The 26,895-nt window shown below is 41.4% G+C and overlaps 1 protein-coding gene across 5 annotated transcripts in view; it reads right to left on the bottom strand.

Moving 5' to 3' along the window:
• Positions 1-457: 457 nt before the first annotated feature.
• The window catches only part of LOC135498884 (uncharacterized), a 500,658-nt gene continuing 474,220 nt past the window's right edge, over positions 458-26,895 (bottom strand). For 3 of the 5 annotated variants that reach the window (XR_010449172.1, XM_064789393.1, XM_064789396.1), the window contains 4 exons: positions 5,626-5,748; positions 4,179-4,260; positions 3,198-3,372; positions 1,369-1,718 (listed from right to left, as the gene is read on the bottom strand). The gene's annotated coding sequence lies outside the window, so the exon portion shown is untranslated. Of the gene's footprint in view, positions 1,201-1,368; positions 1,719-3,197; positions 3,373-3,817; positions 3,830-4,178; positions 4,261-5,625; positions 5,749-26,895 lie in introns of those variants that run through there. The other 2 variants (XM_064789395.1, XM_064789398.1) reach the window with 2 other exon arrangements.

The following is a 26,895-nucleotide window of genomic DNA, read 5'->3' as shown; positions in this document are numbered from 1 at the left end:
CTGTCCTCATTCTAATTTAAACGACCAACATGGATTCTTAAGTAGTGGATGAATTACGTTAAAATCACAGGGTTTACATCCAATTTTCTTGTATTGTCTTCCAAGCAAATAATATTAAACTGGATAGTAAAATTTTGTTCATTTATTTCTTGGGTAAACGTGTATTGAAATTGGTCGGGGCATATTTACCAACATTACCAATGTGAACCTTACCGGTGACGTCCAATTCAGTAGCGATTTTGGCTATCTTTTTCCTCTTTTCGTTCCTATCGTGGTACAGAGGGGACTTGACGTTGAAAAGACATTCTTGCACCCCCCAAAGATCACAAAATCTACATTGCAAAATTTTTTTTGGTAACAAGCCACAAAATGACTTCTGTCATGCAGTGTATGGAGGCCTTTAGATCAAAGTTCAACAGAGACTCGGTTTACTATATATGTGGGTCCTAGAGGTTTATTCAACTTAACACAGACGGCGCCACCAACGTAAGGCGCGAATTACAAAGAGTGGAATACACAGCAAATCCCCCCTTGCTAAATTTTGAGTTGTACACAATCAAAATACCAGAAAAGAATCAAATTATCCATAACTGAACATTATTATGAACCTGACAACTACTGTATCTATGAATCAATTTAACTACTGAGACGCAAAAAAAAAATTTGCAGTCCAGAGACCTCTATTAGCCAGCGTGTACATTCTGTGTACATTTTAATGAACATAGGTTGGTGAAAGAAGTACACCAAGGGTGCTTTAATTCTCACCAAATTTTACATGTGTTATGAAGAGGCTTTTATCAAAATATGTGTAAAAATTCAAAACATTCCAATACCGATTGCCTGAGAAAAATTGATTTGTGTACAGGATTGCCATCAAATCGTCACCTGCGGACTGGGCCTATTAGAATACAAGTTCTAAACTGGCCACTGACACAATATTTCCCTAAATTAATTATCAAAAAGTATATCCCTGTTACGTATGGCCTGGCTCTGTAGATTAAGAATCCACCAAAGATTGAAGAATAAATCCACTTTCACCCATCACAGTCATGTATTTACCACAGCTTCACAGTTCAGTACGGACTATGTGCCAGTGCCACACTTCCGCCTGTGGATGAATACATGTCTCTGCCCTAGTACTGCCAGTTTTGACCCCAGGTCAGAATTTCTGCCTAGATTCCCCCAGATGTTCACAACAGTCTGCAAAAGAAAGTTTTAAATAATATTGACTTTTAAAGAAATTTGAGGAGTTCATCTACTCAAAGCTATATCTGAATGTGCCACGCCAACCTTTTAATTCTGAAGCTAAACCAAACTCAAGAGCTAATAATTTTGTCAAATATGACTTGATACTATGGAGCAGTTTGTTTTATACAAAGACTATACATGTAATCAGAAATAACAATATATTGGCACATGTCATCATTGGCTCTGGTGCCCAATGCCGCAAGGGTCTGCGCTTATACTCTGTAAATGCGTTGAAATCTGACAAATATGTCGATTCATTAAAAAGAGAGAAAAAATGCTAAAATGCTTTGTTATGAATCCACCTCAACAGATAGTAGATGTTAAATTGGTCACATTCTCAATGAGGAGATATCGTGCCGGTACAGCCTTGTCCTTGAAGAGTGATCTGATGCATCAGTACCTCAATCAGAGATTGCGAAGAGAACTGACAGGACCCAGGTCTTGCAGGATACTGCAACCAGTAGAAGAGTCTGAAATAAAATGACTAATTCTGACTGCATGTAAGGCCCAACATCAACTGAGTTCATAGGCATGAAGTATATCACATACAACACTATGGATAGGCCTACAACACAGTACATATCAGTCTCGATTTTTGGATTTCTGTTCAATAGCATGGAATGAGTAATGCAACTCTGCTAAGGGTTAAAATGTATGATAACTCATTTAAAACTGATTCAAAAACATGCAAAAGAAGTGTAAACAATGTGAAGGGTCGAGAAAATAAGACAACATCTGTCTACATTTAAGTATCCCGCAAGAATGCCGCCATGTTTCCAATAGTACTAGAGAAGCAATGTTGGCCCCAGGTCAAATGTTCTGCTGTTTTCCGATTCCCCAAGATGCCCACATTACTGTGCAAAAGGAATTTTTGAATTATATTGAATTATAAAATTTTTTATTCGAGTTCATCTTCTTGCTATGTCCGGCCTCAAATTCTATGTTGAAGTGATGTGGGCGTGGCAAATTCTTAAATATCGAACATGTAATATTTCTGTTAAAAATTATTAAATCCTACCAAGCACTGTTAGTTTGAAATAAAGGATATATACATCATTATAGGGAAGATCAGTGGCGTAGTGGTTAGGGCACCGGGCTCAAAATCAGGAGGTCGTTGGTCGATTCTCAGAAGGGTCACTGCTGTTTCGTCTTTGTGTCTTTGAGCAAGGCACTTAACCCTACTTGCTTCTCTCGACCTAGGAGTAAATGGGTATCTAGCTGGCAGAGTTAGCACACTATGAATGTTAGTCCTGAGCGCTGTATAGCTGCAGCTCGGACCTGTAATACTCCCAGAGAGTAGAGCTTGAACTAAGAATGTACAGGCCAATAGCTAGGGGTAATGTGAAGCGCTTTGAGTGACTGAAACCAGTTGGATTTAGTGCTATATAAGTCTCATAATTATTTATTATTAGAAAGAAAGAGTTTTTGAGTTCATATGGTCATTGTTGGATGTCCCAGGGCCAGGTTTCTAAGTTTGGGCAGTTACCATGACAACGGATTATAGAAATTGTCTCAAGAACACCGAGTCTGAATTTTCAAAAAGTCATAATTCCAGATTACTTCAGATTCACACTTGCCTACCTATCAAGTTTGAACTTCATATGGCCAGCAAAGAGCATGTGTGGCCAATTCAAAGTGAACCCCTTTGACCCTGAGAAACCTCATTTACTCACATTCTCAACTTGAAAGACCAAAGGACACATGTGTACCACATGTTTGTTTTTCATTAGGATATGACTTTTGTTATGGCTAAAATATTTGTTTATCTTAGCAACTCATCAGTACAAAGAAGCACAATGATGAACCATCCCAATATCCTCAAGCTTCAACTAGGTATGCTCGGGGGGGGGGGGTCACTTTACATGTGGACTCCACAGAGTAAACTTCAACTCAAGATGCCTAAGCTCAGCAAAAAGCCAAGCCGTGGATTTCAAGTTGGTCACTCTTACCACTCGCCCTACAGCAGGACAATGCCTCCAGAGAAAACCGATGGTAGCTGGTCTCGTTTCAGTCATGAGGATTACAACAATGTTGTGCGTGAGCGATCGGATGGGATAATCTATGCACCGACGGTCGAGAACACGGTCAGCCCACTGAAGATACTTCGCCGGAGGGGACAGGATGCTGCAAAGGACAATACGGATGTTAAACTAACTGAGGATATTAACATTGTTGCCAGCAACTTTAAAATTCTTGAAATGCTGAATGGGTGTGCAGAGCTCTATTTTAACTTTATTGGTCACTGTGACATTCCAAAGTTTGAGATAGAACATGACATCAAGAAGGGTGCTAGTGCCGCTGGGCACTGAGGCGTGCAAATTGTAAGTTTGCTTGTGGGAAGCATTATTCTAAACTCTATAATGAAATAGAGAAGCAAGGTCGTGGTGCAAAGCAGGGTGAAATAAATGTTGCATTGGCACTGGCTTCTCAGGAAATTGGTAGCCAATCAAAGACTAGGACATTACTGTCAATAGCAAATGTTCCACCAATGTCGAAGTCAAGTTTACAAAACACCGTCAACAGGGTTGGGATGGAAACTGTTGAACTGAATAAGGAGGACTTGAAGAGACAACAGGATTATCTAAAAGAGGTGAAAAGAATGAGATGTGATCAATCAGGAGTCAGTGTTCAAATGGATACAGTCTCCAATAGTGTTACTATTGCCAGACGAAGTAGGCCCGGTCAAACCGCAACTCAAGCGGTGGTATTAGTTCGTGAAAATGAGACACCGTCCCACAAAATCGTTGCAGTAGGAATACTAGACAAACTGTGTTATAAGGGTGCATGGCTTTTAGGAAGAGGGTTCCAACCAAAGTGTGGCACAGATGAAGCACATGATGGATGCAAGGCGAATCTTCCAGATTATCAAGTTCTCAGGGAATATGACATTGGTAATATGGTTGGCTTAGAGTTGGCAGCTAATCACTTACTTGTTCATTGCTGTACAACCGACGGTGACGGTAGATGTAGTGCCGGCATGGAGGATGCTTTCAGCACCTTTCTTGGGAAGGCCTTAAAAGTAGAAAGGATGTCGGATACATATCATTTGGGTCAAGCCCAATTTCGAAAAGGCATGAGAGCCCAATTTTCAAAGGAAATGTTTGCTGGTATGAAGGCACCTGATGCAGCAGAGGCGAAGAAATGTCTCTCCAGTGACATTGCAATCCGTGCATCCACAATTTTCGATACCCTGTTTAAAAAGTATCATGGGGATACTGACCAAATTGGTGAAAACTTAGCCACAATAGTGGACAATCTGATCGCTTGTTCCGACGGTGACTGCAGCCAGTGTTCAATCTAAACAACCGTATGCGATGGCCAAGGTTCTTGTTGGATGTTGCATGCAAACTAGGCAACTTGGAGTTGTCAGCCAAGGACCTCAACATGAGTGATGCTGACAAGCTTCTAGTGAGAAGCATACTGGAGATGAAGTTGATCAAAACATGTCTAAATGAAATGGTCCAGGGACCATGAGCTCACCTGTGTCAAAGGGAAGGCTATGGGGTCAGTGATTCTGACATTGGTAAAGCTGTATATATCATTTTATGGTCAGACCAGCAATTGTCAATGACCCCTGTATGATCCACATGATGTTCATTTGTAAATACAAGGTCTAATTTGGTGTGGTAATCAGTTGTTTCTTCAGTGACTGTTTGCTTCATGTTATATTCCTGGAGAAAGAATTTTTCAAGTTTGGCATTGAAATGTTCACCTCCCGCTATTGAATTCATGTTGAAGTCGCCAAGAATAACATATGTTTCAGTCGGCTGGTATAATCGGAGGCAGGTGGTGTTGGCCTCCTATTGGCCAAACTGTGAATTGTATTACGCCAAGATTCGGTCTCTGAGTAGGGGTCACCCAGGGGTACATTTGTACCAAGTTTGAGATCTCTGGCTGAAGTGGTTACGAAACGTGCCACCACCGACTAACGGTGTTACTGCCGACAAACTTTGACCTCTGTGAGCTTCAAAAGTACGTAAAATCAAAAACCCGGAGGATATTCGATGTCCCATTGGTAGAAGTACCTACCATATTTTTTTCAAATTTTTCAGACCGGTGATACGGGAGAAAACACAATTTTTCCATTTTTGACCTCTGGCCCCCTGGTGGCAAAACCTTGTATCATATGAGGCCCCGATTCGGTCTCTGAGTAGCGGTCACCTAGGGGTACATGTGTACGGAGTTAGAGTTCAAAAGCTTGAGCAGTTACAAAACGTGCAACCCATGTCTAACGACGACGACGACAACGACCGACGGACTTTGCGTGATGCTAAAGGCTCACAGGTGAGCCAAAATATATGACATGCGACAAACACACAGGCCTGTGAGAGTGCCAATCGGCAATTGAATTTGATTGCCCCAAAAAACGCGACTCACCTTAAAAACTATCGCAGTCGTGTTCATGCAGCAATCCACACCATGAACAATAAACGGGGAAAGTCCATTCCACTGAAGCTCAAGAGACTTGGTGCCCGAATTTCAGCAGCAGCAATGAATTGTCTGAAAGAAATGGACAATAGGAAATGGTACTATAAGAAATTGGAAAGCGAGCTAAAAACTAGGATTAGATGACGAGTTGTGAGGACAATCCGAATGCGTGCTTTCTATCAAGCCAAGAGAAGGGGGGCAGTTAAAGACATGGATTACCATAAGGACAGGCTAGAACTGGAGGAGGAGGGTGGATTAAAGGAGAGAGCTAAGAGACTAGCAAGAGATTACAACCACCAGTTTCGACAACACACAGCAATTTCATCCAGCTCAGAAACAATTTAATATATCACTAGCTTCACTTTATACTCACTATTATACTACATGTAGTTTGACCTTGCATTTACCTCAAAACAAGCAGTCTTTTTTATCTAAGTGCCCAAAGCATTTCTTTTCAGCCAGGCAAGTCTTCCTCTGGTTGTTAATACCCCTCGCTTCTAAACTCAAGTGGTCAACATTGACACACAGCGCATTCATTGTGGCTTTTGTGAGAGACATCAAGTCCAAAAGGCAAGGGGCCACCATAGTAAGCAATATAAGCAAGCCTATGGCATGTATGGGCCGTGTGCTTTTTGCTGCACCCGTTCCGTGTCTCCCCATAACTACGACTATACCCAGTCCATACACAGACTGTTATACACTATTCGACTTCAGACCAGGTTCGCTGTTCTGGTTTATTTTCAGTTTTAAGGTCTGAATCCATGATTGCGGCTGAAAGGGTTAATATGTACAATAATGCCATAAATATTGGTTCAACTACAAGAATGAAATGGCCAGGGCCATTGTGCTCACCTCATGTGGAGGAAAGATGGATAAAGAGCATGGTATTGTGTCATGTAGTGTTAGGTTTGATGTAGGTCCAAGCAATTACAATTTCCCTAAAATGGCCAATTTACAGTACATTCGACCTCTGTGACCTTGAAAAGTAGGTCAAATCAAAGAAGACCCTGGTGACACATTGAATGGTTGTTAGAATTTGATGTACCTATGATATAAAATTGGTGCCAATCGGGCAAGTCATTACTAGGAATAATGGCATTTTGAAGAATTTAGGATTTGGCCCCCTCCCTGGAGGCCAAACGGCAAATCAGATCGCACCAAACTTCGATACCTGAGATCACCTGACCAAGGGGTACATGTGTACTTAATTTGTGATCAATAGTCATTGCAGTTAAGAAACGTGCCATAGTTACGGCCTGACGGCGAATTAAAAACCTGTGTGACATATACTGTATGGTGGTTAGATGTACCCATGATATCAAATTGGTGGCAAAACCATGAAACGAATCGGACCGAAACTTGGTCTCCAAGGTGTCATTACATAAGGGTACATGTGTACCAAGTTTCAACTCAATAGCTCTAACAGTTACGAAACGTGCCCTGCTAACGGACGACGGACGACGACGACGGACGACGGACGCCACGGTATGGGATAAGCTCACCTCTGCTAAGAGGTGAGCTAAAAAGGAATGAAAAGGACGTGCAGAATAGAGAAATAAAATGTGCGTGCAAGCATGGCAAGTGTCAAATTTTTCATACCTGGTCAACCATTTTGACTACTAGGCCGGAGCCCTCTATTAAAACCTGTGTACATTAAGTCTACATTGTTGTTCATAAGTTTTGGTAAAAAAAGTACTCCTTGGACCAATCAATCTGCACAAAATTTTATATGTGTCAAGAACAACCCTTTGCCAATAGCATAATAAAGTTTAAAAATATTCCAATACAGATTGCCAGAGAAAAAATGATTTCCGTACACCATATCCATCAAAACGTCACTGACGCATTGATATGGCCCTGTCAAAATACAAGTTCTAAACTGACCAGTGAGACCACATTTTCTTAAATATATCATCAAAAAGCATATTTCTGTGATGGCCTGACTCTGTAGATTAAGAATCAACCACAGATTGAGAATTAATTCCACTTTGGTCCATCCCAGCCATGTATTTACCACAACTTGACATTTTGATAAGCTCTATGTGACTGCCACACTTCCGGTCGTGGATGAATACATGTCTCTGCCCTTAACACAGCATCATATTTCTTCAAAAAAACATTGTCTAAAATTTTACCAATGATGCTGCTAAGTGATATACCTCTATAATTGTCAGATGAACTCAAGGATTTACGATTATTCTTCGGTATAGGTATCACCCTCGTCTTAGAAAAACTAGTTGGACAATATCCATGCGAGACCATTGAGCTTAGAAGCAAGGATAACATAATTTGATTTATGACCTCCATGAATAAAATGATCTGACTGAATGTGAGGGGAACTATCCTTCTTCCCCCTCTTAGAAGCTTCCAGATACCCAGGCTCACATCCTCAACGCTAACCCGGTGGTTTTTATTACACCGACCCTCACAACACTTTAACAGGATGTTTTCACTCATCGACTCCTTTAAATTATTCATATCAACATTATAATAAGGCACGGAATTATACAAAATTTCACTTCATAAATATCCTCCTTACCCTCGATCCACTGAACTCAGCATTAATTACACCACCCGAACCTTTGATCTTTTTGACGTTTCCAAAATTCTTTATTGTTTTTACCCCTTAGAGAATTAGCCAATTTTTCAGCAGCAACTCTATCTTGTTCCCTTTTGATCCGTCTCACGGCCAAGTGATACACAGCTCTGGAGTGCCGGTGAAATCTCAGTTCTAGTTAAACACACTTTCCGAAACATTTAAATGATCAGTTAGTGGTCTTTCACCGGTTATTTTACTCTCAAAAGTGTATTCAGCATTACAGGTATTGGGTACCTGTCCACAGACCAGGCTCTCCCTTTCAATGAAATCAAGTAAGGCCCGAGTATGAGCCGAGTCTGCTCTGCTAAAGTCAGTATTCCAGTCCCCTCCAATAATTATATTAGTAGCTTGATTACTTTCAAGAATGGCTGTGATTTCTTGCAACACCCCGTTAAAATCTCCAATATTCTGCTGACCACTGTTGGTCGGCATATAAACATTTACCAAAAGAATTTCACTCTGATCAGGATGAAGACTCAAGTTTTTGACCTGAGCAGCACACACTCGTTTGGATTCCCACTGCACAGGTTTTACAACAGCGCCTGAACTCGCGTTCCAGGCGATTGCGACACCCCCATGTGGTCTGCAAACCAACAAAGATTCCTTATCCATACCAGAAACACCATGAATGTTCATGTTATGTCCTAAGTCAGCGCTCAGTTTATTGAGCTGCTCAACATATTGCCAGTGTTCTTGAAAAAGAATAAAGTCACTATATGCGGTCAAGTCACTCATGTACTCTTCAGGCACTGCATCCAATTCATCATCTTTGAACTACAGAAACCTCGTCATCAGATTCCGATGTTGCCTCCTGATGTAAATCTGATTATACATCGCATCGATGTCAACTTGGAAAGCTACTTCTCCTCAACTCCGCTGTGGTGTAGTGGCTTGGACTGTCGACCAGCGGTCAAGAGGTCCCGGGTTCGATCCCCACTGTCGGTGTGAGACTGTAGGCTGGTCTCTTTGTCTTACTTGCCTCTCTGCACCCAGGTGTATAAATGGGTACCGGTCAGAAATGCACAGATTATAGCGCTGGTTGAGCAGCTCATCTGTGGTCTACTGAAAGGTTTCAGGACAGACCGGGGTTAAACTGAAAGTCGGATGATAACCTATATCGTAGTTGATATCAGACTATAAACCCTAAACTTTAACTTTTTAACTTTTAACTCCATGAACCTTATCAAGTCACCAAGCAGCGAATTCATGCTTTCTGCTCCTGCATAAACATGGTCATTTAAGCAGGTATATCCTCATGACGTGCGGCAGCGTCCCACACGATCCTCATTTTCCAGGTTTTGCTGGGTGATACACATAGTGAAAGGGCACGTAATGTACAGGCTCATTGGTCGCTATCACAGCAACATAGCCGTTCTCTCTGTATTTTCTGAAGAGTCACAATTGCCATCGTATTCTGTCAGTTTTTTCTTTCACCAATCTTCTTTTCTTCAGCTTTGTCCTGATTCCTTGAAGTCTTTTTAGTGCCAGCTCTCTTTTGCTGGGGATGTCATTTAGAATCTGATTCGCATCACATCTTTTGCTGAGGTTGGCTTGTCGAAATGATACTTGGTTCCAACTCGATCATCAAGTTCAGCTAATCTAGCTCATGAGCATCTCGCTCATCTCCTGTTCTTTTACAGAGACATGATTACACTCTTGCAGCTAAAGTGGGACCTCAAAGCAGTGTCCAGTCCCATGGGTAACTTACAGCGATGGCCTGGTCCGGTCACGGTCCTTCTCTCCATTCAAGTTGCTTGTAGGCAGATGGGATGCTGCCTTCAATCAACACCTTCAGCCTTTCAATTGGAGTGTCTGCGACCGGTAGATATCTGAGATGCTCGTAATTTGACCAGGTTTACTTGGTTGGCAAATGTTTATTCCCAATGGGCAATTTCTCCCATGAGAAAAGTTCTGGAATCTCAAACCAGCTGTTGCCATCTAATCCTGAAATGCTGAGGCTGATCGTAGTGATTTCGCCTGCACTAACTGCGTTCAATGTCTTCAACTCAACTCGCTTATTATCCTGCTTGATTGACAGTTCTTGCAAAACGAGTCTATCCCTGCCCAGGTTTTTTTCCAGTGATTAGAGACCTGATAATGACGGGAAAGGCTAGGAAGTACACCCTGTTATCTGCTTCTCTGAGCAGGAATTGCTGTTGATTGTCATGGAGCTGGTCATAATCAAAATTTAGAAGGGTATGGTGTTTCGATGTTGACCTGCATCCTGTCATCGTACATTCCCTCGGTGAAGGGCCTTTCTTGGCTAAGTTTTTCATCAGCATTTAGACCGGTGCAACACAGCCCTTCTCCTTTGACTTTTCCTGCCTCTGTTTCCATGGAAGTTTCCGGATGGTAGAACACTATCAAATACAGTGCTCCGGACCGTCACTGCACGCGCATTGAATGCACCTTAATTAGTCGCATCAGCAGTCTTTGTCTTCGATATGAAGTACGCCTTCACAGCTGGTGGTTTGTCTCGCTCCTTGTGAATGGTCCTACGTTCATCATGATTCACGCTACAAATTCAGTATCATTCACTTCTCACAAGAGTCTTTGACAAAATCAAAGGCATCGGCGAAACTGACTTTCTTCGACTCTTCACGGATTGAAGCGGTCTCTCTCAGCCAAGCACGACGATCCTGCATCGGCAACTTGGCAACGGCGTCCAAAAGGTAGTCTGATGATCCTTTCCCTTCTATTTGTTAACGCTACGGAGAGACAGCTCGGCGTACCTTCTTATTCCATGCCTGTCACCATAGTTAATGTCGCCCTGTGAATTCAGCTTTTTAAAAAATTCCATTGTCATCAGATGCGGTTGCCCGAAGTTTAACCAAATGTCGTGCTTAGCCTCTGGTCTGAAAAAAGTATGTCCGCAATGGCATCGCTGGCCCTTCCATGGGAATGTTTTTTCGTAGAAGCTGGAACAGTTTCCCTGGGTCACATGTTCTTGTCTCAACATTCTGCTTAAACGCCATCATAAACCTGGCATAATCAAGGGGTCTCCATCGAAACACTTTATCTCTGACTTTGGCAGCTCAAGGCGCGCTGAAGAGCCTTCAGGTGGACAACGAATGGCTTAAGATGTGATGACCTTGACCAGGATTATGATGCCCCTCGCTTTAATACTGAGGAGTGGCTGGAAGGCTCTGAATCATTCGAATTGAACCGTCTCTCTCTCCCAAATGTCCTTGGCCTAAATTCTGATGACCTTGGCTCGAGTAATGAATGACAGCTGGAGCACTCTGACATTGGATAATACATCTCTTGGTCTAGAATGACCATGACCCTGAATATCATGGCGATGGTGGATAAGTAGGTCTTGTGTATGGACACCACGGTTCACCCCCTGTAGCTTGACATGCTTGAGCTTCCAATGTATGAAATTGTGACTGAAACTGGTTTTGCAACGTTATTCAGCGTGGATTTGATTGAAAAGCAACCCTTTCATCAGTGCCTTGCAGTAAGATGTAATCTCGCATCATCCCTTGGGTATGCATGGACCAGTCCGGTTGAACTTCACCAACAGACGTGGCAGCCCTTGTTTCACACCAATGTCAGCTGATTTGGTTGATCTCTGCACGACTTCTGGACTTTCTTTCGTAAGCTTACCGCTCATATCCTGAGTAAGTTCACCAGTGCAGGAATACAACGGGTTTGGTTTCTCGTCCTTATCTGGTTGAACATATCCGTTTTCGGCGACAATTGGATTGAATTGAATATGATTTTACACCCCAACATCTTCATCTGCCCATTCTTTCAAGGAAGTGACTATTGACAAGCCTGGCTTTCCAAACTGCGACGGAGAGCCGAACTCATTAATATGTATAGTCGTTGAAGAGCTCATTACCATTCAATGGCAAAGCGGTCAACAACACTACTGGAGTTATAGCGAATGACCTTAGCAATGTACCCAATGCAATTATTACACTTACTTTAAATAACACACACGTGTATATTCCTGTCCATCGATTCTGACAAGAACACGAGTTTAGTAAAAGAAATTGAATCGAGAGCGAGAAATCAGCCATTGTTAATTATGCGCATATTTATTCAAATATGACGTCACAGCTCTAATATTGGCTAATGTGTTGTAAAGTCTCTGGCTCGCAAAACAAAGTAGAATATTTTACCTGTTTGGCAATTCAAGCCGGGCTAGGCAATTCAAGCCAGGCTTGCCAAATTTAGTTGATACAAGGCAATGATGCCTGTTCGGCGAGCTGCTTCTTTCAACCGTTCTTCTACTTTGGATCGTCTTCAGAGTATGACTGCACAGCGCACATCTCTGCTCTCAAGTCTACCAATTGGCACCGCATCTTCATGCTAATGTGGATCTCCTTTCGAGCTATCTCGGCTTGAATCCTAGCCTCCTGTATCTGTTGCTCAGCAATCTGTTTAGTTTTCACCATTTCAGCTTCTAAAACTTCCTCTGTCTGAACCTAGACGATTTGGTGGTGGATGATCGACAGCTGCTGCTTGTCATCGAATCACTCGGTAGCTTGGTTGATCGGCATTGTAGGAGAACAAGTGCTTCTGCTGCTTTATGGACCAACTTGGACTTCTTTCTGCCTGGACTACTTCTCCCGCGACACCACGTATTCTGAGCGTGCTACCGCGTACATCATATACACCGGCCAGCGTATTCATCATGCATGCGATCGATCAAACAGGTTTTAACTGAAAATTTACCAATTGGCTGCCGCTCCCGTTGGACAATCGATGATCAATAAAGTTATAAAGCGTCTTCTTTTCCGGGCTTATACCTTTAATTTTCTTCTAGGTCGGTCTTAAACGGTTAAAAACTTACCCAAAACATACCCAGTATCAAGACAGATAAGAAGCCATGAATGCCCAAGATACTTCATCGGTGATCATGCGGTTCTGCGTCCGGAGAAGTAATCGACCAACTTCCGTCTAGTCAATTTTCAGGAAACGTTCTGTACTAATACTTTGGCAAAGGTTCTGATTTACTGAATACCTTGGAAGGTGTCCTGTTGCGATCACACGAAAATCCGATTGCGCTCATGGGTCATGTTTGAACGATGCATATCAGGTGCCAGTCGATCCTGTCCGCAAATAAGCACAAACTCATAGATTCCTAACTTGTTAAAGTTGTCCTGCTGACTAGACATCTTGATAATGATGTTAAACATATTATATGCTCAAGTGTAGGGACATTTTTAACAGCTTTTGCCAGTACTCTTGGGTCGGACCTCACTGCAGAATGTCAGGATGAAAGACAGTATTATCGGGCTGATGCTACAACCAAGCGTTGTTTTCACATGGACGACATATATATGTGGTTCCCAAACACAATCAAAGCAGTCATAGTAATAATTATAGACGGGACAGATGGATGACACCCTCGACAGAAAATTTCAAAATTGAGAGACTGATGTACAACCAACCATTGAAAGATGAATCGGTCAACGAATGGAAGCCTGAGCCATAACCAGGGGGTAATGTGGGACCAGAAAAATTACGATAATTCATGCAGTGACCGTGACTTCCCCCCCCCCCCCCCCCCCGCCTGATGCGCATTCTGATCTTCTACTGAATATATTCATTACCCCCGGCCAGTTCACGAATAAAAGCGAGGCATTCTCTGCAGACACCGTGTGAGAGCGACAAGAGATCAGTATAGAGAAGATTCGGACGACAAAGTTGCAGCACGATTCGACCACTGGGCTCTGCACTGTACTGGAATGGCTTTCATTTGAAGCATTGTAATGCAAAGATAAATTGTTCGAACTGTTTGTATCTTTGAAAATAATTAACGCCAACATATCACATTCATTTCTTCGGTTTATCATTAGGATAAGACATCCTCGGCGAAAGCTATCGTCTCGCAAGGAGTGATTGGACAATCTTACACTATAGATAACCGTGTGGCATGCAAATAGTTTCCTTATTCACCCGAGATCTCCTCAAATATCCAAAAAAATACCGAAAAAACCTTTCAAAACGCGGAGAAAAGAAGCGCATAGATTTAAGATCTTGGTGCGAAACTTCCCTTTTTTCCTTTTTTTCTTCAAAATGAGAACTGAGACAGTCGGGAGAACCATATAAGAAAATAAATCATTGTAATCGACACCATACGATTACGTGGGCTGAGGACTGAGTTTCTTGTCTTTCAAACCTTGCTCATACCGAAGCAGATAGGAAGTCCTCAAAGGCGACATACACAATGGGGGCTCAAGAGTTAATTCGGTAGCAAGTAGTAATGTAGTACCGTAGTAATGCCGTTCACAAAATATACCGGTAAGGCAGGGAAAGACAGAAAACTCAGCCTCAGAACCCACGTGAAGACAAAGCTTCACTAAGGCAGGTGCCCCGGAAAAGAAGCTGCGCTACCGTAAATTGTTTTGGGCTGCAATTTTGTATCCACCGCATCTTTATTCCTTATTCTGGCCCAGGCGAAAAATCGTCTTTGTCTGAAAAGAGAAAGTGAGGCAATAAATCATACCGCGAGACCTATTAGTCAAATATCTATTTAATAATTGGATAAGCCGCAAATGTCAGGTCCAACTTTAGCCTGATTAAGATTATGCAATGAACTTTTGGCCATTTATTGACTTCATGTGGTAAACGACAAACTGAGGTATCACTTCCAATACAATGGCATCGTTTCGCTCCCAAACGCCACCGAAACGATTTCTATAAGCAAATGAGAGCGTAATAATACACTGGTTCGATTTACTTCTATGATACATTCCCCGGAGAGGAAACACACACACAACCACATACAAAAATTAACAGCGCAGGGCTTACATAGAGTTCGCCAAGGTATTGTCGGAAACGCAATCGGGGAAACCAGCTCGTACACACATTTATTAAGAACGAAAAATAATCGAGCTTGACTGGAGCCGTCGCATTTATACCCCAGCATGCTCGCAAGGTAACCGCCAGCAAAGCTCGCAACGGATTTTTCAATATGTATACCCCAGCATGCTACTATTGCTGGTAACAAATGCTCACAAGCAGGGTTTACGCCAGGATTATTTCCGGGGGGAGGGGGAGGCAGATTGTCAAAAAATCCCGCTCTCGAACTTCGACTTCGACATTCCTTGCGAGACACGGGGGGAGCGACGATATTTTCAATAATATTCAGCCAAAAACACGTGATTAACCGGCATTTCAGAGTTGAAAATGGAGCACTGAGACAAGGTTGGAGGATCCAGACCTATCAATTAGGCGCGAGTATGTTTTTATTTGTCAAGTGCATATTAGGAGAGGTATTGAAATATATTCGGTGTGGCAAGCCTAAAAGACCCACTTGGAACAATCATGAGGAGCTTTTAGGGCAGAAGGTCGTCATTCTTTTCCGGAGTTAATATGCTGGTTAACATAAACATGAAGTTACCGTAAGCAGACCTGCCTACCCTACCTTGGCTCAATGTGTAATCATGACCAAAAAAATGTGTAAAATCAAGGAACTATGTGTAATGTTGAAATAGTAAGCATAAACAATTTTTAAAAAAGAGTAAAATTCGAACCTAAATGTGTAATTTTATTTTATGTCAATTACCGTGAATGATACACCATACATGTACACAAGTTACTGAATGGAGCCTTATTGCTGACCCTTTTGTAAGCAAAATCGATGGGGTGAGAAATCCCCTTCATCATTATTGTCTCTGAACAATGTCTATTGTCGAGAGACAATAATAATAATAATGTATAACTTGTTTTAACATAAACATGACTGAACAGTTACTAGCAGTCTTGAACAATGTCTATAACTTGTTTTAACTTAAACATGACTGAACAGTTACTAGCAGTCTTGAACAATGTCTATTGTCTCTGAACAATGTCTATAACTTGTTTTAACATAAACATGACTGAACAGTTACTAGCAGTCTTGAACAATGTCTATTGTCTCTGAACAATGTCTATAACTTGTTTTAACATAAACATGACTGAACAGTTACTAGCAGTCTTGAACACATTTTCCTAATGGTAGGCTACTTCAGGCTTTTATAATAAGCAGACTTGATCTTCTTCAATCTATCACTCGAGTAGTCACTCCTACCACCATTGAGCAATCTCCCCTTTACCACCATCAATGCATCAAGGGTATTTGACCCCATTGATGCTCTCTGGTCCGTTTTGTTCTTACGGACGCAACTGAAGATCCGTTCACAGCTTGCATTGGCATGTGGGATGGTACATATACCAAGCATGACTTGTGCGAGGTTCTTGTAAGTGAAATGCCCAGTAGAATCCTTCACTTGGCCAATGGCGGACCAGGTTGCATCAATCCTGTCTTTCTTATGGGGTTGCACATCTAAGCTCTGGTAATCTGCAAATTCCAACTCCAATGTTTCTCTTGAAACACCTGAAATAATAAGAATTGCACAAACAATGAAGTTATTTAACTATTAAAGGAACAATTAAAGTTCAGGGATGCCTGTAAAAGAATTGTCTGAAAGGAAACACCAGCACTGAAATTGCAAGACAAAGTCAATTACATTATACCAAACATAAGATCAATCAGTGATCAAAGTAGATTAATTTTATCGGCATGTAGGTATATATAAAAAAAATAGCTCGGCCCCTCAGGTTGCCTTGATCATTTGTTGAAACATGATGATGACCTACCTTCAGGGAGAAGACAAGGGAATCTTTTGATGAAGTACAGGAGGTCAGTAGATGTGGCACCATTGAGACGTAAATCAACATCAACTACTTCAGCATGCCTTAAGAGTTCTTCGTCAAGGTGAAGCTTCTCCTTTATATAGCGACAACCTTCCAGAAAGCATTGTCTGGCGGTGGCGTAAAATTCCTTGATGCGGGAATCCCTCAGACGGTTTTCAGCTTTCCTGGCAATGGCTTCCCTGGCATTATCACCAATGATCAGATCGTTATCCAGCTTTTGCCCAACTCCATTTGCAAGTGACACCCCAGTAGCTGTTCTCCCATTCAATGCTCCTGGCAACTTAAACCTGATCAGAAGGTCCCGGAGCAGTTTATGGAGAGTTCTCCGTAGGACATGGATAAGAGGAGCCTCGGACTGAAGTGTCTCATTTGTCTTATTGAAAACCGCAAGCACATTCTCCAGGAACATACAATATAGTTTATTGGTAGGCGAGCGATAGAACCTGTACATACGCCCAACCCTTGTCTCAGGCTGCTCTTTGCCAGCAGCCTTGGTCTCAGCATCAGCAGCATCTTTGAACAAGCTATATAGTGCTTCCCAATTTTCTAGGATGCGATCAACACACCGGCTTACACTAAGCCATCTAGTAGAGACATGCTTGAGAATCTTAGTATGTCGTCCAACATCATAGAGTTTCTGGTAAGTGTCCAATGCAATGAGTCTGTTGCTTGATTTATCCAAATAGAAAAACGTGTCTGTAAGCACTTCATCAACCTTGAACGGCAGGGCAGCGGCGAATTTTTCTGCTGCGTGATGTATTAAATGACAGGGACATCCAGAAAGAAATATGTCACTGTTCTTCTCTACCATAAAGGCAAATACGCCCTTTCGGTTACCAACCATTACATTGGCATTATCTGTGCCAAATGCCAAGCAATTTGACCAAGGGATAGGCTCATCCTCATCTTTCATTTCAGCATCCAACAGGTTGAAGATGTTTTTGCCTGAAATTACAAAATATATAATAACTCCTTTTTATGTATGAAAGGATTCCTGCAACTTGGCCAATTAGAATCTGCTGTGATACAAAATGGCAGGGTCTCCGCCAGAGGGTAAACAGGGTAAACAACCCGTACCCTCAAAAAAGTTTAGGGTAGGCCTACACATAGAATTGAACAAAATATAATTATTTTGCATTATAGACCTAGAAATGTGTTGACCAGATATTTAATAGCTAGAAATATCAGTTCTAGTTGATATTTGTGATGAAAATCACCTGGAAAACACATAAAAGGTCTAAAATGAAAAATAAAAAATGTTGAGAAAAAAAAATTTGAAATTTTTTTTTTTGGGGGGAGGCGTACCCTCAAAAAAAATCCTGGCGGAAACCCTGAATGGGAGGTAGCCTAGACCGTCACGTATTATAGGTATCATACTGTATATCAGGTAACAGTTATCAATTACAATTACAATTATTTTATTGCACTAAAGTGTACAGAGACAGTATGGCATTTAAAAAGAAAACATACAAAAATATAAGATTACAATACAATGAAAGTTAGTAGAAACATACAAATGAAGTGAGTAAGCAGAGTCAATACTACTACTATATCAATCATTAACCTCAAATGAGATATAGGCCTATATGTGAAGGCTACACCAATACAAGACTGATAAGGAAGGATAGAGCTTACCTGTAGCTGGCACCCCTTCTAGAACAGGTACTGACAGTAGTTGAACCGTCACACCATCCTCAATCGAAGAGCTGCTGACCACCACTGGAAACTGTTTTTCCTTTTGGTCATTGGACCCATCTGTGGCTATCGAGAACGCCCCAGTCTTCATCTTCTCCTTCATCTCGTCTTTAATCTCTGCAGCCATGTGTTTTACAATAGCAGTTGTCTTCGACCGGCCACAACCATACAATTTAGCAATTTTGGAGTCCGGAAACGCTTCCTTAACCACCTTGGTAAACTCATCGGCCGCCGTCAGCGGCAGATTCATCTTGACGATGAATTCAGTCATTATTGTCTCTGCTTTGACAACTTGAAGGTCAAGTGCTTCGTTGCGTTGGTGGAAGAAATCCCCCACATTGTGGGTATTCTTTGCAGCCTTCATCATATCAGTGTGCTTTTTACCTTTTTGGTGACGCTCAATATCATATGAACCCGAATGGGCAATCGAAAAATCAGATTTGCAGTACGAGCATCGTGCATACTTCTTCCCCCTGTCACTTGCAGAGATGCCCGGAAAATCGCAGTATTTGTTGTTGAACCGCTGACCTGTGGGTTTCTTCTTTGCAGCACGTTGAGGCCCAGCATCATCATCATCAATCATAACACTGTCATCATCCGACATGTCGCTCCTGTCATCGTCGACATCGAAGCTAGAAACCGCAGCTGGCGCCTTCCTCTTCTTGGCAGACGACATGTTTCCATTCACTGTCTACCCGTCTGCTGACCTCGTTCCACGCGCCATCTGTTATGCATTACGGGACGTGTGATATTTAGGACGTCAGCAGATCTTCCAGCCGCTAAGGTTGATATTAGTTTACTTTTTTAACACAGCGCGGCGCTCGAGTGCTTCTAAAATGTTGCATAAATTACTGAGTGACATGTGCGGCCGGCCGGCGTTGCGTTTGGTACGGGGCCTTACTTTGATTCCAAGGGCCGAACTCATTTTTGAAATAATATTTCAAAACGGGCAGAAACATAACATTATCTTATTAGGATTATATAAATAAATGAACAAAGACAGCAACAATAGATCTTTATTTACAAGGCTACAATGTGTAATGGTTTTTTTTAAAAGTCGTATTTTGGAAATGCTTAGGGGCGTAAAATCAGAGTGCTATGCGTAATGTGTAAAATCGGCACTCAAATCGTATTTATTACGCCAAAAACGTAAGGGTAGGCAGCCCTGCGTAAGTTAGATTTATTTTTGGTGTGCGTTTCGTTTCATCTTTATAAAATGAAATGGCCAGGGCCATTGTGCTCACCTCATGTGGAGGAAAGATGGACAAAGAGCATGGTCTTGTGTCATGTAGTGTTAGGTTTGATGTAGGTCCAAGCAATTACAATTTCCCCAAAATGGCCAATTTACAGTACATTCGACCTCTGTGACCTTGAAAAGTAGGTCAAATCAAAGAAGACCCGGGTGACACATTGAATGGTTGTTAGAATTAGATGTACCTATGATATAAAATTGGTGCCAATCGGGCAAGTCATTACTAGGAATAATGGCATTTTGAAGAATTTAGGATTTGGCCCCCTCCCTGGAGGCCAAACGGCAAATCATATCGCACCAAACTTCGGTACCTGAGATCACCTGACCAAGGGGTACATGTGTACTTAATTTGTGATCAATAGTCATTGCAGTTAAGAAACGTGCCATAGTTACGGCCTGACGGCGAATTTACGCCATTTGACCTCTGTGACCTTGACAAGAAGGTCAAATTAAAAACCTGTGTGACATATACTGTATGGTGGTTAGATGTACCCATGATATCAAATTGGTGGCAATCGGGCAAGAAGTTAAGGATTAATCACATTTTTAAGGTTTTTGGATTTTGCCCCCTGGTGGTCAAGTGGTGAATCATATTGGACCAAACTTTGGTCCCTGAGATCACCTGACTAAGGGGTAAATGTGTACCAAATTTGGTATCAATAGTCATTGCAGTTTAGAAACGTGCCATCGTTACATCCTAACGGCTAATTTACACCATTTGACCTCTGTGACCTTGAAAAGGAGGTCAAATCAAAAACCCGGAGGATATATGATGCACCTTTGCTAGAAGTACCTACCATATTTTTTTCAAAATTTCCCGACTACTATTAAGGGAGATATTGCATATTTTCACTTTTAACGTTTGTCCCCCTGGTGGCCAAACCATGAAACGAATCGGACCGAAACTTGGTCTCCCAGGTGTCATTACATAAGGGTACATGTGTACCAAGTTTGAACTCAATAGCTCTAACAGTTACGAAACGTGCCCTGCTAACGGACGACGGACGACGACGACGACGACGACGACGACGGACGACGGACGCCACGGTATGGGATAAGCTCACCTCTGCTAAGAGGTGAGCTAAAAACCAAAAGTATTCTTGTAACCAATCGTCACATATTGCTTACTTTTGCAATGTTCCATTATTGGTATGTCAACATTTGGTGCCAAATGTATCCGTTTTCGGCTTCAGGTCTAAGATGAAATCAACAAATCGAAATCTCCGACATGTCAGAGCTTTCATTGACCAATGTGCTATTGTGTATTTGCATTTGAATTTTTGGTTTATCGAACAGACAGTCTTAATGCAAGATGTGTGGAATTTTAAGCAAAAACTCACCACATCAATATTGCATATTTTGTGTGTTAAATTATTTCTATATGGTAAATTAAGTATTGCATTTTGACTCTTAAATTACCAATGGCATTGTTAGGGTAATTTTACCAATTTTTTTACTTCCAGTCACCTTTAATTATTACAGTTTCTAGTAGTTTCCACCACCCAACTGCATATAAAATTCATGATTTAAAAGCTGACTGAAACACTATTCCAATGTTTTAACTGGACGCGAGTTACCCAGAGCCCGGAGATCCTCCACATATGGAGAAATGCATGAATATATGCACTGCCTGGAGCCATGCATCAACACAGAAATGTTTTTCCTTGTTGCTTTAGAGTCTAGGAATATAGCCCAAATCAACCACGATGGTGGACGACTTTAATAATACAAAGGGTACATTCAACGTCTTTTCTTAACATCGCTTCGAAAAATTAGAACATCTGGAGAGAAAATGCGTCATTTGTAAGGCTTCGGACTCCCATTTCTCGGCAAACAACACTGCATTTCGGAGAGCGGGAAAGCAAATTCCCACGCGAGGAATTCATTGACCCTTTGAGGGCAGAGATTAACAAAAATCATGTCTTTCTTACTTCTAATACTAAAAGCCAAATTTTAAAAAGACAAAAAATGTTCAAAGTATGGTTTGCTAATAATGAAACAAGGGAAGTACAAACATATTGAGGTAAAAAGCCGCTCACTCTATTTCAGTTAATGACATTGTCATGGCCTCCCGATATGAAGAGTATCTGACATGATTTGGACGAGGTTTTTTGAAACATCTGTAAAGTAACTTAAAACTGTTAAAACCATCAATGCATTGACTTGCTTCAAATTTGTGACCAACCAGTTAATGTTACAATTCTTTATTCTCTCTTTCAGTATGCCATGGTAAGCAGATCAGAGCCGCAAAGAATGTTGTTCACTCTCATTCAGTCTGTCAGCATTGCCGTCTTTGAAGGCACAGATGGCATTATAAGAGTGATGGGGAAATATCGATCATTAGAAAGATATAAGTATTACAGTTTTGTACAGAAAAAGTGAACAGCCGTTTTACAATAACATCTGTGATAAGAACAACTAACTGAATGAAGGTGTTATTCACTTAAAACATCATTGAATTAAAGTAACTATAGGATTTATCATTGGTAAAAATATAGCCCAGTGCATCTACCGAATGTCGGAAAGAATAATAATTTGGGACCCAATAAGAAGAATGTAGCATTACATAATATGGATTAGGCATTCTGACCAAACACATCAATATCGCTGAAACGGAGATTTCGTTATGCATTAACTAGTCTCGTATTTGTGGCCAAAAAGCTAACGTTACAAAAAAATTTACACATGATACAACATCTGTATTCTTTCTTTCAGTTCCAGGTAAGCAAAGGCGTCATCAGAAGTATCAGCCAGTCGATTGTCTTTGTCATGTTCGAAGGCAGGTGGCGGAGCACTATGTATGAGAGTGATGGGCAGAACCTGCTCGAATAATACTAACCAAGTATTGCAGATCCCAAGTGCTGGCTGTTGTCAACGATATATTCTCATAGGAACAATTCTCTGATATGAAGCTGACAGCACTGACTTGGTGATGGTAGCTTGACATCATTGTAGAATTGTTTGCTACTTGACTGAGCCATATATGACGTGTTCACGCTGCAATCTCAAACCGGTTTAAAGTGCCATTGTACACCAATTTAAGACCTCAAAACGGTCTGACGTACTCCCACTGTAAAATTTTCGAACCAATTTCCAACTAGTCTTTACGCAAACCGCTTCGTAACGTGTTTCTCGTGAACCGCTTTGACTCAAACCGTTCTGAGATTGCAATGTGAACTTCACTTGAAATCTCTTTTAACGAAACCGACGTCAGTTCGCGAGTGTGCAGGTGAGTTTTAATGACGTGGTTTTCGCTTATTGGGGGCCTAAGTCTTTCAATATTCGATTTGGTCGATAGTCGTGTTAGTGAACGGCGATCTCAGCTGACTGAAAGCAATTATTACTCGTCCGCAGGTGTCAAATTGCCAAACTGGGCAGGGTTTTTTTTCATGAAGCTATGCGGTGAACTTGGCCGTGACGTCGGCCGCTATTTCTGATGTGAAGGTGATTTTCCAATTTGAGAATGAACGAATAAAGGTCAGTGCATCCGACGGAGGTCTATGAAAAAATAAACACTGATATTACCTAGCATGTACAGCGGATAAACTACCAATACAAGCGATATTTTAAAAGCGCACGCAAGTGGCATAACCCAGCCACTTAACATACTAAATATATGAATAAAGCGGCCCAATTTTGACCAGTTGGGGAATAGATTTCCGAAAATACCGGTGTAACTACGGCCGCCGCAATATGGCACTGAATGATTTGTCAAGTGTGATAAGAAACAATTAGCCAAGTTATATTGTAAAGCGCAACTTAAGAAGTCATCCTGGGCTGCATCCATTTATTAGATGTAACCATATTTACAGGCTTGGTGTCTGGACAATATTCAGTAATACTATTATGAATATTTTTGTCGATGCAGTTTTTGAGTGTTCGTATCGAAGAAAAACATGCCGTTCATGAAAACCAATGAGAGCGGAAGTGTCCGATTCACTGCACTGCCCGATCTTCGGAAGAATAAAATAGTGAGAATGAAAACTTTAGAAACTTTAGCATCCACAGAGGATGTTATTTCTAAAATTCTACGTAAACTTCAGAGATTAATTCACTGCATGGCTTATTTTTTCTCCTATGATCCGGTGGTGTCGAGGAACTTTATTGTTTCAATTCCACTGTGTTACGTTGAATTTTACCAATCATCGAGATCTCGAGTCAGGTATCAAATAAATGAAGAGACAACCTTGACCTTGACTTGGTATTATATCTGCACGATTTTGTTAATCCATACACTTGATCTCTTAGGCAAGATCCAATTGTTCATCGACATCTATCGAGTGATGTAGGGAGATAAGTGACCTCCCTTTTATGATAGATGCGACGGCGTCAGACTGTGGTTGTGTCTCTTAATCCGTAAATGCGTAGATAAAAGGGCGTTCGTCGACTATCGTCTCTCCGTAGGTATAGTTTGCAGCCCATATGGGGTATATGCACGTCGTATAACCATTTGCAGGGCCATGTGATGTTTTGTGAGATATGAATAATGTCCTCAGACTCGCACAGTTTCTGCAGTTAGTCCGCTGCGGATAGATATGTCGACGCTTATGCCTGAAATTATGCGTTCCGACAAGGACCGCCTGTCGGCAAACTTGCAAAATGCTTATAAAATGTTTTTTACATGTTATAAGTGCAGCGCGGGTCACCGCAGAGTTTAAGAGACAAACATGTGTAAGCTTTATTTTCGGTGTCCGAATTTTCTTTCCGATCATACACGGCTCCGATAAAATCCACTCCGGTGGTTATGAATGGAAGTGCTTTTAGTAACTTGTTGGCTTGAAGTGGCGCTGGGGTCGGAGCGTCAAACAGTTTACCACTGACTAACCCTCTTGCTTTTGACGCATTTATGTAAATTAGACTTGCCAGTTTGGCAAAGTTTTGGTATCCGAAAACAATTGCGAATGTCAGTAATCGTTGATCGAATGAAGACCAGCATGAGCTAGCTAGGTCTCAGTGTCAATCATAAGAAGAACAGTGAAAGTATCCTGCGTCGGGCAAGAGTCAGCATCCAATCAACCACATGAAACCTTCCTGTACCTCTTTATCAAATCGAGTATAGACTAAACTTAAACTATCAAAACCAGCACTACTTGCCTTGGTCGGACCAATGTTATGTTATCCACTAATTAATACAAACATTTTTTAAATGATCACAACAAGTCTCAGTAATGCATTTGATATGAACATTACCCGTCATCAAGAGAGGTTGTGAGCTTGTCGTCGTCGTCGTCGTCCGTTAGCAAGGCACGCGTTGTAGCTACTGGATTTATCAACTTGAAACTTCGTGCATATGTTCCATTATAAAATGACACCTTGCAGACTAAATTTCGGTCCGATTCGATGCCCGAAAACACAAAAATTGCTATCTCCCTAAGGGCCAGATAATCTCTAAATTATTATCATAGGTTCATATAATGACGGTACATGGCATTTTATTACACATGTTCACTTTTCAAATTCACAGGGGTTGACTAGCGTTCATTGGCCGATGGTGGCACGTTCCGTAACTACTGGAGCTATTGACATGGAAGTTGGTTATATATTATACATATATATATATGTAGCCCTAGCTATTATTAAACCTCGCAGGCTGAATTTCGGTCTGGTTGCCAGGTAGCTAAAATTGTGTAATCGGTATTTTCTATCATATCTAATAAATCGCCTGTGAGGGAGGTGAGCACAGTGGCCTTGGTCATTTCATCTAAACGCAATCCCAGTGCATTGAGTCGCAATAAATATATCGTCCGATATATAAATTGGTGCAATCAGTAACACCAGTTCAGTTGAGATTGATAAACAAATACCAACAAGTGCCAAACCAAGTCTTATTTCATAAAACATAAAAGATCGGTAGAGTAGCAAAGTCGTAAAAAGATGAATCTCTCGGGATCAGTAACAGCAAACTATAAAATGTATACATAGGTCCTTTGATGGACCTCCACGTGTACAGATTTTAAACCCACAATAAACACACCAACTCCCACCCTCCAGAGGGCTTAGTGAGATCTCGGGAAGTTGCCAATACAAAAGCAGGTAATCAGTGATCAAGTTCCCGTTTTGCGAGTTGTCACCAATTCGCATCGGGAGTGGTCGCCAATTCAGGCGAAAACCCCCTCGGAACTCAACGATTCGACTATGTCATGGAGATGCCACGGCGTCCGACACTCAGTACAGCTTTTTATGAATTAAAAAATGTGCGATATCATGCTAGGTCTTTATACCGATTGTTGAGGTGTTTGGCTATATAGGTTTCCTTTAAGGATCTCGTAAAAAAATTGACATTTAGCGACTAGTCACTCTTGCTGCCTAAAGCCGAAGGCGGGTATGAGCTTCCAATTATAACTTTTAGCACTTTTGAGTTCCCCTCAGGTAGTTGATTAGAATCTAGGTAAAAAAGCAATGGAAAAAAAGCCCGTTGCCAATATTACTTGTTGCCTTTTTTAACGGGCTTTTTTTCCTTGTCATTTTTCCGTTGCTTTTTTTACCGTATACCAGTTGATTATGTAGCCAATGAGCTGCATAAGAAGTAATCACCAATTTAGCTATTTTTTACCACATTCAGCTAGTCTTAATAAAGACTTCTGTCACGACTGGATCTCTTTAATCCCCAAAAGCGACCGAACGGGTTTTTTCTAACACATAAGAAGGCGGACGAGCTTTTTGTACCACCTTATCGTTAGATCCTTATTGACGTACATACATGTACATGTTGAGGCGTTTCCCCTGAGCTTCTTGCTCTTAATTAAAGAACACCACTCTGGTAGTACAATTGCTGAACTAAACGATGAGCTGCTGCTTCCATTTTGAACCAACCGGATGAGCACGCAAATTGCAATATTTTTCACTGTACGACTGGCAACACTTTTTTCCATGATTAATAAAAAAAAATGGAACAATCAGTTTGTGCCAACTTTCCCGAAGTCACCTGCTCATCATTTTCTGGAACGATTCCAATCTCTAGCACTGCAGCTTAAACTCACGATGTCAGGAACATTTTCATTCTCAAGTACTGCTATTT

Source organism: Lineus longissimus, chromosome 14, assembly GCF_910592395.1.
Source record: "Lineus longissimus chromosome 14, tnLinLong1.2, whole genome shotgun sequence".
NCBI classification, from domain to species: domain Eukaryota; kingdom Metazoa; phylum Nemertea; class Pilidiophora; order Heteronemertea; family Lineidae; genus Lineus; species Lineus longissimus.
Note: the sequence above shows the minus strand (reverse complement) of the source record. Positions and strands in the feature narration are given on the sequence as shown.